The sequence below is a fragment of the Echinops telfairi genome, unplaced genomic scaffold, assembly GCF_000313985.2.
Source record: "Echinops telfairi isolate 266 unplaced genomic scaffold, ASM31398v2 ScPeMD7_7469;HRSCAF=8507_1, whole genome shotgun sequence".
Lineage (NCBI taxonomy): Eukaryota > Metazoa > Chordata > Mammalia > Afrosoricida > Tenrecidae > Echinops > Echinops telfairi.
Genome location: NW_022111373.1, coordinates 70366037 through 70376119, shown reverse-complemented (window position 1 = coordinate 70376119; position 10083 = coordinate 70366037). Strand labels below are relative to the sequence as shown.

Genomic DNA, 10083 nt, shown 5'->3' with positions numbered 1-10083 from the left:
GAAGGAGGAAGAAAGCTGTCTTGAAATAACTGCAGCCAGAAGTGAGGAGAGTGAGACTGTTTCACTTACTCAGGACATGTTAGCAGCAGGTACCAGTCCTGGAGAAGGACATCATGCTTGGTAAAGAAGCCAATCAATGAAAAGCAGGAAGGCCTTCAATGAAATGCATTGACCCAGTGGTTGGGCAACAATGAGTTCAAATAGAGCAAACACTAACAGCAGCCCCATAGGACAGGCAAGAGCTGCCCTGGAGAGTTCCAAGGCTGTGGTCTTTGTGGAAGTAAATTGCCACATCTTTCTCCCACAGCGCAATCCCTGACCTTGCACTCGGCAACCAAGTGCTGTAACCACTGCACTACCCGGTCTCCTAAAGAATAGTGTTAGGATTTTTTACATTACTAAGAGTATGAAGGACTTCGAAAATTCCATGGGAAAAGTCTGTTTTCTTTTAACCCAATTTTTCCTCAAACTTTTTGAAGTCCTTTCATATTTCTGTAGACTTTCAGCTAGTATTCAAAGGAATAGTTGTTAGTTTCACTTTATATCTTTCAAAGAGCAACACCTCACTATATCCATACATAAATACAATAAAAGGAAATGTCTGGATTTCAGGCACAATGCTTTGGAAAAGCTAATCTAGAACCAGGCATACCTGCAACCCAAGAGTTTAGAGGGGAGGTTATGCAGAAAAATGTTAGGACTGGTTGTTCATCTGGGTTCTCATTCGGAAATCATTCTGAATGCAAAGCCCTTGAAAGACAATCATGTGGAAAGGTGATAAAAAAAACTAAAGAAATCTCCTTTTATTATTTTTCCTATATAAATGCACTTAAATATATAGCGCTTTTAGAGCAATATAGAAACCTCTTATTAACCACAGTTCTAGAAGGGAAACAGTATCCATCTTAAACACCCAAACAAACCAAAAACCTTTGGCCTCACATAGCAATTGAGAACCACATTGCTAGTTTTCCATATTGTAGTCTCATCAACGCTAATTGGGTCAATCTGAAAGGCAAGGAGGGAGTCTTAAAAGAATAATTTTGGAAAGACTTTCCAACTTTTCACCTCACTTAAGACTTCCTCCTCCTTAAGGCTACACCACAGTTGTTGTTCTCACCAAGGTTGGTACCAGGAGGTTCTGGAAGATGGAGAGCCAGCAATGTACTTCTCTCCAGGATGCCTAAAAGGTTCAGTGGTCCAATTTGATAACTCACCTGTTAAATTATGAGAACTTGCCATAGTTGGCCCTGTGGGCTGCACAGAAGCTGGGCAGTGACAACAGTCAGCTGCCTCATCTGTCTGCCATGTGGCTGGAGGCAAACCTCCTCAGGGAGTACCCAAGGGTTGTTACCAAGATCAGCACTAGAACATTTTTGTTCACTAAGGAATCCCAAAGCCTCTTGGATTGCTCATCTTTCAAGCTGTTCACAATTAGTAGAACAATTATGAAACAACATCAATATTTTTAGAGAAAATAGTATTGTCCAACATTTTCTTCTCCACAGAATACATGCTTGGTTCTTCAGTGTCTCAGTGCATAATCCGGACTTTATTGAACTAACCCTTTATCTTCATGCCTAAATTTCTGATCTTCCTCTTCTTTCAACTGGTCTTTGATTTTACCTCATCCATTTTCACATCAAAAACGTTGATACTTAAGTCTGGTTTACTTACTGTTCATAGAGTTAAGACCTATCTTTGCTGAAAACCATTCTCTTGGTTAGAATTGACTTACTTCTGGAACAGTTTTTCTTCCTGTCTTTTTCTGTACAACCTTTTCGTGAATTCCCTAGCGCTGATATTACAATCACATCCTGTGGTAGCTACATACCATATATACTGGAGTATAAACTGACCCGAATATCAGCCGAGGCACCTAATTTTACCACAAAAACTGCATTAAAAATGTGCTGAAAAACTCAGCTTACGCACGAGTATATATGGTAATTTGGTGCCAACTTGAAACTATTCAGATTGAAGGGGTGAAGTTTATTTAGCCTATCAATCAGGTTGCTGCTTGATGACCTCATTTGGAGGTGTTATGGAGATAAATAGCTCCCTGGAGGCGAGACACACATTCTGCTTCATCTTCCTGCTGACAAGACAAAAGGAGCTAGGCTAGAGCCCTGGAGCTGGAGGAGCCACATGGAGACTCACACCAGCGCTAAGATGCTTACACCGCCACTGGATCCACAAGACTTTCCAACCACTGGCCTGTGATCTGCATGTGTTTCGTGAGTCTGAAGAAGACTTTATAGATTGGTATCGGACATAGGGGCTAATATCGGACTTATGGACTTGATCTGGGCTGGAATGTTTTCTCAATATTCAACTGCTCTTGTATATAAAGCTCTTTCTTAAACACATGAGTGTCTATGGATTTGTTTCTCTAGTCCACCCAGACTAACACACATTCAATCAAATCTTCTGCTCTATCTAGCTTCTAGTCAAGTTCCAAATCCAGTTACATTTTCTACACGGAACACTGCAAAGTTCAGGGGCAGACAGGCTGACTGGTTATGTGTCCTCTCAAGTCTCTTGGTCTCTCTCGGCCTTGGTTTCCTTATCTGTAGAACGATGATCACATCACACCTATCCCCCAGGCAGGGGATAATGAAATGAGACAATGTTTAGAAACCCACCTTTCTTTTTCTTTTTTTCCTTTTAATCATTTTATTAGGGGCTCATACAACTCTTATCAAAATCCATACATACATCATTTGCGTAACGTGCATTTGTACATTCATTGCCCTCATCATTCTCAAAACATTTCCTCTCCACTTAAACCCCCGGCATTAGGTCCTCATTTTTCCCCTCCCTCCCCACTCCCCATTCCCTCTTAAGCCCTTGATAGTTTATAAATTGTTATTTTGTCATATCTTGCCCTGTCCGACGTCTCCCTTTACCCACTTTTCTGTTGTCCGTCCCCCAGGGAGGAGGTCACATATAGTTCCTTGCAATCGGTTCCCTCTTTCCTACCCACTCTCCCTCTACCCTCCCTGTTTCACCACTCACACCACTGGTCCTGTAGGGCTCATCCGCCCTGGATTCCCTGTATTTTTAGTTCCTATCTGTACCAGTGTACATCCTCTGGTCTAGCCAGACTTGCAAGGTCGAATTCGAGTCATGGTAGTGGGAGTGGGGAGGAAACGATATTTTTTGTCGTTGCTACATTGCACCCTGACTGGCTCATCTCCTCCCTGAGACCCCTCTGCAAGGGGATCTCCAGGTGCCTACTGATGGGCTTTGGGTCTCCACTCCGCACTCCCCCCATCATTCACTATGGTAAGATTTTTGTTCTGATGGTGCCTTACACCTGATCCCTTCGACACCTCATGATCGCACAGGCCAGTGTGCTTCTTCCATGGAAACCCACTTTTCTGTCATACCTTCCTACCCTTACCTCTCTTCTGTCATGGTTTTATCTCAGAACCTTAACCTTCTTTTATTTTTATATCTGTAGTCCACAGCCTGTTCTAAGATACTGAAATGTTGTTTAATGAAAAATCTTGAACTGTTGTTGTCTTAGGAACTTTGAAAAGTATTTTGTAAATATAAGTGGAATTTAAAGAGGAAAGAACATATCCTGGAGGTGCATTTTCCTCATAATTTCCAAATACTATAATTTCAACATTATTATATTAATTATTAAACAGCTGGATAAGCATTTATGGTTTTTAAAAATTATTACTGTAAAATTAGAATGTCCTTAAACATCACTTCCAATTCTTCACGGTGTATCTATCAGACTGCTTTAATGCCTCACTCCACTCCCAGGACTCCACTACAACCACAGTTTTGTTATTAACAACAAAAAGATAAACATTCTCAAGACAAGAGAAAATGGGAAGAGAGATATAATCAGATGAGCAATTTCAAACAAGTTCTGAAAATGGATGGGTACAGCAAAGCAGAGGAGGCTGCACCATGGAGTGCTGGCAGATGTGGGCTTTAGAAGGGAGCCAGCTGACTTCAGAATCAGTCTGTACGGGTAGGTCCTGGTGGCCCCAAGCACAACAGAAACCGGCAATGAGGCACCGGGCTAAAAACAGGAGGATGGATGTGGATAACATACTGGACGCCCAAGGGCTTTACTCTATTCCTAAGAAGCAGGACACTTTCCTAGGCAAGAAAACAAAGACTCATTCTCTGAACAAATGAACCAGGAAAGGCTCAAATCTTGGAGGTGAGATGCTAACGGGGGTGGGGTGTGGGGGTGTGTGTGTGGGGGTGTAGAGTGAGACTAAATGCTGAATGGTTGCCTTCCCAGGACCCTGTCCTATAACCTGGAGACTGGAAGCTCAGTGTATGTCTCCTACACTCAACTCAGGCAGTAAATCAGAAGATGTCTTTCTAGAGAAAGTTGTCCCAAAGAAAAGGCCCGTAGACATTAACAAGGGGGATCCTTCAGCAGCCATCCAAGTCTCTGTGAGTCATTTAGTCATTCCCACCGTGTGACAAATTCTGCCCAGAATTTCCCATCACCCTTCAGTCCTTCACAGAGTCAACCATCACCCCAGTGCAGACAGACTCTAAGCCAAGCAAACAGCATAAGAAATGCAGAGAGAATAGTGCAAACAAAAAAAGAAAATGTCAAACTATTTCAAATGGGTTTCCTTAATTAAGATAATGAAGACTCTACGAAGCAAGAAGAGGGTGCTATGAAAAGGGCAGTATTGGGGCATGAGAAGAGACCCGAGAAATGACAATCTAGTAACAGAAATCAGTCATCCCGGAGAAAGGTTGGGAGCAGTCAGAGTGGGGCAGAAAGGCAGAGGTGAAAGAGAGAAGGAAAATGTAGTATTTAAAGAGTGTCAAAGTGAGAAATTACCAACAAAATAACGAAAAGAAAATTTCCTAGGTTTTAAGACTGATTTAAAGGGCCTCTGTGTGCTGAGCTCAATGAATGGGAGGAGGTCTTCACCAGGTGTGGAAGACAGAATGATAGTCCCCTATAGGACCTGGGGGTGGGGGTGGGGGGAGGAAGATGGAATTTCCTACTTCCATAAGGAGTTTAGTCTCAGAAACCCATAGGGGAAGTTATACCCTGCCCTAGAGGGCCATTAGGAGTCAAAATTGACTCAATGGCATTAGAGTGAGAAGACCTGGAGTATCACCACTTGTCTGCAGTTGGTCATACTGTCTGTAGTGGCTTGCATGTTGTTGTGATGCTGGGTTATACGCCGTATTTCAAATACCAGTAGGGTCACCCAAGGTCAATAGGTTTCAGCAGAGCTTCCAGATGGATAGACTACGAAGAAAAAATAAGACTGATCACTTCTGAGGGATTAGCCACTGAAAACCTTATGAATAAGAGAACACTGTCAGATGTCGGGCCAGAAGATGAGCCCTGCATGTTGGAAAACACTCAAAAGATAACTGAGGAAGAGCTGTCTCTTCAAAACAGAATTGACCTTGATGTGGATGGAGTAAAGCTTCCGGGACCCTCATTTGCTGTTCAGACACAATTCAAAATAGGAAGAGATGACTGCAAACATCCATTAACAATCAGAGCATGGAACATCTAAAGTATGGACCTATGTAAATTGGAAGCTGTCAAAAGGAAAGTGGAATGCATAAAGATTGATGTCCTAGGCGTTAGTGAGCTGATATGGACTAGCCTTGGCCATTTTTAATTGGACATTCAGATGGTTTGCTATGCTATGAATGACAAATTCAAGAGGAGAGGAATGATTGAGAAGACCTGGTGTTGTGGTGATTAGTGTGCTCAGCTGGTGAAAGGTTGGTAATTCAAACCCACCAGCTGTTCCACAGACAAGAACCTGTGAATACTAGCATACTGACTAAAGGATTTGCAGATGTAATTAAGGATCTAGATGAGGCTGAAAGATGATACTTGTGGTACGTTGTAAAGAGAAGTGTATCTGGGAGAAGTGTATGGGAAGGTGAGGTGAAGGGAAATTACTAGATATGATTCTTCTAGCCATAGTCTTTGCAAATCCCATCAAGGTCTTGGGTGGGAGCATGCAAATAAGGTATAGAGAACTCTAACCCAGGGGTTGGTCAATTTTGTCATGCTGCTGCGTATAAGAGTGAGCCATTTCAGAATCAAAAACTGAGAATCCCATGACTATCAAGGAAGAAACACCCGCAGACCACAGATGAGATCCCTGCCTGAATCGGTGGAGGCAGAGAGACACCAGAGGCTGCAGTGGTCAAACCATGAAACAGAGTAAGGAAGCCCTGTTGAGATCATGAGACAGAGCAGTGGGCTTCCCAATCCCCGGAACAAGTAAAGCCAAGTGCCTTCAGGCAAGAGTCTGACTTGTAGAGCTGGCTGCCCTTGGAGCACTTACCAGCACTACGGTAGCTTTGAAATCCTTGCTGGAGCAAGGCCAAGGGACCATGTGGCTGAGAGGCTGGGGACCAAAGAGACACTTGCTGGCATGACCGAAGAGGCATGTGGACAACAGGCTTTTATTCTTAATGTTTTCTGATCCTGGCTTGATGTAACCTGTTAACTTTCATAATAAACTCCCTTAAACCTGAGTACTGTCTGTGAGTTCTGCATTGTGGCCACTACAGGGGATTACCATACCCAGCTAAGAAGCACAGTGTCATGGAACAGAAGGCTGGAGTCAGAAACAGGGTTAAGGAGGTTGGAGGGTGGACACATATCTGCCCTCTGCGTCACAGGAATCATCCTTGGGCAGATGGGGGGTTGAGTTCTCCTTCCCCCTTGTGTAACTGGAGGAGGTCAGACATGGCCCCATCTCATATTCTCAGAAAGTGAAATTACTTTCCAGTGACTAAGGTTTCTGAGAACAATTGTTCAGTAGGATTAAAGGACAGAGAGAAAGTCGTAATGGCAAGTAGTTCACTGGACAGATCCAGGTTCCTCAACCTCTCTGCCCTATTGGCATTCTAGTCTGGGTAATACTTGGTTGTGGGAACTGTTCTATGCATTATAGGATGTTTGGCAGCATTCCTAGCTCCTACCTGCTAGATGGTAATAAGAACTGGGCTATGAATCTCAGGCCAGAAGTTTAAACCTACCAACTGCTCTCAGGGAGAAAGATGAGGCTATCTGTTCTTGTAAAGATTTAGCTTCAGAAACCCTAAGGAGACTTCTACTCTGTCCTATGGGCTCACTATGAGTCAGAATCGACTCGGTTATAGTGGCACCCACTAGATGCCAGTATAACCACCCCCATCAGTGATACATATCTTCAACTACTGCAAATAATCACTGGACTAGGTGATTATTAGAGAGTAAAATTTAAATGACGTCCTAAGACAAGCTTTTAAGACCCCAGATGCTATTCTTTCTGATAGCCCGGCACCATCTGGTTTCTCTACCACAGTTTGCTATAGCACCCATATCTTCAGTGATCTCTTCATGAGGGTGAGTATTGAGTAGGGCCATATCATAAAAATGAAATTGTTCTTGGGTTTGGGCTACCATTAAGTGTGATCCCCAAATCCATTCATGTGTCCAATGGGCTTTACATATGTCTTTGGTTCATGATTATTATCATTTTATAATAGATAACATTATCATCCTTATAGGATGATTTATAATGTGATCATCCTCATAGGACATAAGGACATATTGAAAGTATCAATTTAGCCAATGGTATTTAAGTTAAAACACTAAAAATCTAAGTGAGGCATCAACCAAGTCCACCTGGAAGAAAAGCACTAGCCTGTGTGATTCAAGGATTTCTAAATAATAAAATCCAAAACCACAGAAAGGAAAGGTAACAGAGATCCAATTCTGAACACCCAGTTTGCAAAGGCTATGGATGACCGTGGAAGCCCAAAAGCCATTTGCAAGATCCCCACATGGATTGAGCTGCCGGTGAATCCCCTCGGTGAATCCCCTCCAACCAAAGTCGAGTAATGTGAAGAACTCTGCTTCAAACAGAGATTATGGCAGATATAAACAGATTAAAATGTAGCACTTTATCATTTTATCTCCCTTTTGACTCATTTTAAAGTTGTTTCAGTCTTTAAATGTTTCTGCTTCCTTTTACATTGAAGTTTTTCTCCGTTTTGTTTTGCCCCTGTTGTTGCTTTTGCTTTGTTTTTTGTTCTTATTTTGAATGGTTTTCTGTATATGAAATCCAGGATAGGGAAATCTACATAAACAGTAACTAACTGGATTAACAATTGTCTAGAACAGTGATTCTCAACCTTCCTAATGTCGCGACCCTTTAATACAATTCCTCATGTTGTGGTGATCCAACCATAAAACTAGTTTCGTTGCTACTTCATAACTGTAATTTTGCTACTGTTATGAATTGGGCGACCCCTGTGAAAGAACCGTTTGACCCCTAAAGGGGTCACGACCCAATGGTTGAGAACCACTGGTCTAGGGGCATGGCAGGGGAGGTTGGGAATAAATAGGGAGCTAACCAAGAGCACAAAAAGTAGAAAATGATCTGAAATTAATTGTGGTGATGCTTGCACAACTCTTCTTGATAAGATTGAATCGTTTAAGGCAATGAAACTGTTGTGAAAATTTAAATGAGGTCAGAGAGCAGGTTGAGCCCCTGGCATGTAAATAAGGTCTCAGATCCATGGAGAACTAAGACCACAATGTTGCTAGTCAATCAGAGAGTGAATGGAAAAAGAGGTAAAAAATGTAGGACCTTGGAATTCTAAGTCCCTAGTACAAAAAAAGACCTGCCGATGAATGAAGCAATTCAAACCCTAACTGCATTCACCCCGCCAAACACCCACTCTAAATGGAAATAGAAAGTTACCTGACAACATTATTCAAATTTTCATACTTCGCTTATGCCTGTCTCTCCCTGGATGAATTTTCTGTCAGCCAGCTGTCAGTTCCTACTGGAGAAAATCAAAGCTATTCAAAGTTACATAAATACCAATAATTTGTTTATGATGCCCTTACTCACATCTTCCCCATTTTAATTCCTTGGTAAGAAATCCCAACAGTGTTTGTCCAGGTATCATATTTCACTGATTATGAGTTTGTAAGGATGAAGCCTGGTGGCACAGTGGTTACAGTGCTCAGCTGCCAACTAAAAGCTACTTGGGGGGAGAAAAACGGGGCCACTTTAAAGATGTTTTCAGCCTTGGAAACCCTGAGGTAGTTCTACTGTGTCCTACGAGGTCACTAGGAGTCAGAATCAGTTCAGCTATAGCGGATTAAGGGTGTGTGGAGTGGATCCTGCAGACAGCACTCCTGGGTTCGTCCATTTGCAGGGCTGAGCCTATCTTGGAAAGAACGCTGGGGTTGGGAGGGCCTTAGTCCTCACCTGGTCCAGCCTCCATTTTATGCAGACCAGGAGGCTGAGACAGGAGGGACAGGAGAAGTCCTCCAAAGTCCGTCTTACTCAACTGCTTGTCAGGACATAATCAGCTATTTCTGTGTTCTCTTTCTTTATTATTATTTTACCGCTTCCTGGATGGCCAGCTTCCCACGTAGTCGGGCTCTGCTGCGAAAGGCTGGTTTGTGTGGCATCTAGAACAGCAGTGCTGAGTGGGCCCAGGTACCTTGGCCTCTCCTGTGGCCTTTGGTCCCCATAACACCCCCCTCCAGCCTTTTTTTCATTCAGAGAGAAAAATGACTTCCTTTGGGACCCTTCTCCGAATAGGTCCCATGCTCCCTCCCCTAAAAATATGGCTATGGTGGGGGTAGAGAGGAGAGGGGCACGAAATTCGACCAAACTCACTGCCATTGAGTTGATTCTGACTCATAATGACCTTATAGGGCAGGGTAGAACTGCCCCCTTGGGTTCCCAAGACGTCAAAGCTTTACAGAAGCAGACAGCCTCATTTTTCTCCTGAGGAGAGACAGGTGGGTCCGAACCACTGATCTTCTGTTTAGCAACTCAATACCGAGCCCACAATGCCACCAGGGCTCCTTAGATTAACAAATGGACTTGAAGCGCCAAATTCAGCCACCGACCCATCCTTCCAGTCTCAGTCCCTTCTGCTGCCCCACAGAAGGGTCACCAAGGGCTTAGAGGGCGCTGTGGGGCACATGTCTTTGCAGAGACCTGGATTCTGTGGCTTTCTAGGCTACCCACCTTTGGGAAGTCACTCTCTTTGGCCTCGGCTTCAGTTTCGTGGTCTCGGAACGGTTATAAT

At 43.3% G+C, this 10083-nt stretch overlaps 1 protein-coding gene across 1 annotated transcript in view; it reads right to left on the bottom strand.

Annotated features, from left to right (window-relative positions):
• Window positions 1–8813, bottom strand: part of ANKRD34B (ankyrin repeat domain 34B) — a 13561-nt gene extending 4748 nt beyond the window's left edge. Inside the window, exon 1 of the mRNA XM_004703510.2 lies at window positions 8733–8813. The gene's annotated coding sequence lies outside the window, so the exon portion shown is untranslated. The remainder of the gene's footprint in view (window positions 1–8732) is intronic.
• Between the last annotated feature and the right edge of the window lie 1270 nt (window positions 8814–10083).